Below are 3,616 nucleotides of genomic sequence, written 5' to 3' on the forward strand. Positions count from 1 at the left end.
AGCACGAAGGATGTCACGCGACTAGTTAGCAGGCTAGAGTCTCGTTCGTTATCGGAATTAACCAGACAAATCGCTCCACCAACTAAGAACGGCCATGCACCACCACCCACCGAATCAAGAAAGAGCTATCAATCTGTCAATCCTTCCGGTGTCCGGGCCTGGTGAGGTTTCCCGTGTTGAGTCAAATTAAGCCGCAGGCTCCACTCCTGGTGGTGCCCTTCCGTCAATTCCTTTAAGTTTCAGCTTTGCAACCATACTTCCCCCGGAACCCAAAAGCTTTGGTTTCCCGGAGGCTGCCCGCCGAGTCATCGGAGGAACTGCGGCGGATCGCTGGCTGGCATCGTTTATGGTTAGAACTAGGGCGGTATCTGATCGCCTTCGAACCTCTAACTTTCGTTCTTGATTAATGAAAACATACTTGGCAAATGCTTTCGCTTCTGTTCGTCTTGCGACGATCCAAGAATTTCACCTCTAACGTCGCAATACGAATGCCCCCGCCTGTCCCTATTAATCATTACCTCGGGTTCCGAAAACCAACAAAATAGAACCGAGGTCCTATTCCATTATTCCATGCACACAGTATTCAGGCGGGCTTGCCTGCTTTAAGCACTCTAATTTGTTCAAAGTAAACGTGCCGGCCCACCGAGACACTCAATAAAGAGCACCCTGGTAGGATTTCAACGGGGTCCGCCTCGGGACGCACGAGCACGCACGGGGCGGTCGCACGCCTTCGGCTCGCCCCACCGGCAGGACGTCCCACGATACATGCCAGTTAAACACCGACGGGCGGTGAACCAACAGCGTGGGACACAAATCCAACTACGAGCTTTTTAACCGCAACAACTTTAATATACGCTATTGGAGCTGGAATTACCGCGGCTGCTGGCACCAGACTTGCCCTCCAATAGATACTCGTTAAAGGATTTAAAGTGTACTCATTCCGATTACGGGGCCTCGGATGAGTCCCGTATCGTTATTTTTCGTCACTACCTCCCCGTGCCGGGAGTGGGTAATTTGCGCGCCTGCTGCCTTCCTTGGATGTGGTAGCCGTTTCTCAGGCTCCCTCTCCGGAATCGAACCCTGATTCCCCGTTACCCGTTACAACCATGGTAGGCGCAGAACCTACCATCGACAGTTGATAAGGCAGACATTTGAAAGATGCGTCGCCGGTACGAGGACCGTGCGATCAGCCCAAAGTTATTCAGAGTCACCAAGGCAAACGGACCGGACGAGCCGACCGATTGGTTTTGATCTAATAAAAGCGTCCCTTCCATCTCTGGTCGGGACTCTGTTTGCATGTATTAGCTCTAGAATTACCACAGTTATCCAAGTAACGTGGGTACGATCTAAGGAACCATAACTGATTTAATGAGCCATTCGCGGTTTCACCTTAATGCGGCTTGTACTGAGACATGCATGGCTTAATCTTTGAGACAAGCATATGACTACTGGCAGGATCAACCAGGGAGCTGCGTCAACTAGAGCTGAGCAGCCGGCCGCCCGGGAGTGTGTCCCGGGGGCCCGCGCGAACACGCAAGCGTCCGCTCAATCATTCTGCAAACAGGAGGAGGCTGAGCTCCCCTGCACAATACACCTCGAAACCCTCTCAGGTCCCGGCGGCGCGCAGCGCCGTCCCAAGTACTTGGTCGGGTTCGAGAGAGGCGCAATCGCCCGGAGTTAGGCGAGTAGACGCTTTCGGTGCGACCACCCGTGCTCCCAACTGAGCTTGCCGCTGCCGACAGAGGCCCGGGAGCGTGCTGTCGTGGCATTGCCGGCGGGAGACAACACGCGCCACCTACGGTGACCGGCAGCTCCAACGCCAGCGCCACAGAAGGACAAAAGCCCCACTTGGGTGCCGAAGCGAACTCTCCCAGCACAGCGCACGCGCCAACACATCCGCACAGCTGCGATACAAACCACCAGCGAGAACCGCTGGGGCGACCGAGCAGCAGACGGCGTCGCGGCGCCGAGCGCCGGGCGGCAGCGCATCCTCAACGCACACAGTCCTCAATCGGACCAGCACACTGAAGATGTCCACCGCGCTTCGCACCGGGCCCGCGAGGACCTACTTTGGCCGCACGGCGCCGCGCGCAGGGTGCGCCGGCGCGCAGCTGCGACGCCTGCCGCGTCCGTCGGCCGGCGCGCCTGCCACTGGCCGCCCCCACCAGCCGGCTGTAGCGCGTGCGCCCACGCACCGCGCGGCCAGCACGCCGGGAGGCGCCCCCTCACCGGCCGGGGACGGTCCCACCCAGCCACCGCCGCGTATCGCTTCACACCCAGATGCCGTTCAGTTTCGTCGGCATGGTGGGTATCGCTGGAACAACCGGTTAGTACCTCAACCTATCGTCGCCATCACCGATTCACCCCTAGCGAGAACAACCGCACCACAACAGGTTACCATTTGTTCATTTGCGTAACTTCACCAGAAAACGCAGGCGTCCATCGCCATTTGCAACTTCCACGATTATTGCATGCCTGTGTCAGGTGTCACGCCACACTACGTCTGCCCACATACACGCAACAAAATGTGCACGCCTAGACAATACGTGGAAGGTGGCCCCCGTACGTATGCGATGTCCATTGCTCGAACGACTGTCAACCGGCCTCTGTAGCATGTCGCAGATATGGAACGCGGTGCACCATGCCATCACGGTGTGTGAGGAGAGACGACTAGGTCCGAATACATCAACAGACAGCTCATGCTGATCGCCATCCACGGCGTCCGTTCCTCCCACACGTCTCTATGGCGTACCACACTGCAATCCAGCTCTCATAGGGAGACGACACGTAGCTGCGTGCACAATATTTGCACTGTATGGTCCGCCGTTTTTGGGCGCAGTCGTTGTACGGTCACACATGTGCCACGATGTATCATTCAGTACATAAGGACGAATGTGCAGTACAGATTGTGGTTTACGCGTACGACATTAGCGGACAGTTGACACAGGCCGCACCACAACGTAGCCTGAGTACGTCGCATGCGGAGGGCATTGAACATGCAAAGTTCTCACCAACCAGCTTGCGAAGGCAGGGGGCAAGGTGGGGACGTGGGGAGGGGCGGCATGTACGTCCTGCTGCCATCCACATTACAGTGTACAGCAGGAGCATGTGGAAAGTGAGCAAGACTTGCAAGGTGTTTAACATGAAGCGATACACAGGGGAGCGGGGAGTGCGAGTAGCGAACTATATTGCGAGGGTTGCGGGTGGGCAACACTACACTAATTGAACGAGTCGTATAACAATTACAGAGCAGGTTTAGGCGACAACGTGGGTTACGTTAGGCGACAACGTGGGTTAGGTTAAGGCACGACGTGGGTTAGGTTAAGGCACGACATGGGTTAGGTTAAGGCACAACATGGGTTAGGTTAAGGCACAACATGGGTTAGGTTAAGGCACAACATGGGTTAGGTTAAGGCACAACATGGGTTAGGTTAAGGCACAACATGGGTTAGGTTAAGGCACAACATGGGTTAGGTTAAGGCACAACATGGGTTAGGTTAAGGCACAACATGGGTTAGGTTAAGGCACAACATGGGTTAGGTTAAGGCACAACATGGGTTAGGTTAAGGCACAACATGGGTTAGGTTAAGGCACAACATGGGTTAGGTTAAGGCAC

At 55.7% G+C, this 3,616-nt stretch overlaps 1 non-coding gene across 1 annotated transcript in view; it reads right to left on the reverse strand.

The window, feature by feature from the left end:
• Window positions 1-1,468, reverse strand: part of LOC124727578 — a 1,909-nt gene extending 441 nt beyond the window's left edge. Inside the window, exon 1 of the ribosomal RNA XR_007007187.1 lies at window positions 1-1,468. This exon is cut by the window's left edge and continues 441 nt beyond it. This is a non-coding gene — a ribosomal RNA (small subunit ribosomal RNA).
• Between the last annotated feature and the right edge of the window lie 2,148 nt (window positions 1,469-3,616).

This window comes from Schistocerca piceifrons, unplaced genomic scaffold (genome assembly GCF_021461385.2).
Source record: "Schistocerca piceifrons isolate TAMUIC-IGC-003096 unplaced genomic scaffold, iqSchPice1.1 HiC_scaffold_1116, whole genome shotgun sequence".
Taxonomy (NCBI): domain Eukaryota; kingdom Metazoa; phylum Arthropoda; class Insecta; order Orthoptera; family Acrididae; genus Schistocerca; species Schistocerca piceifrons.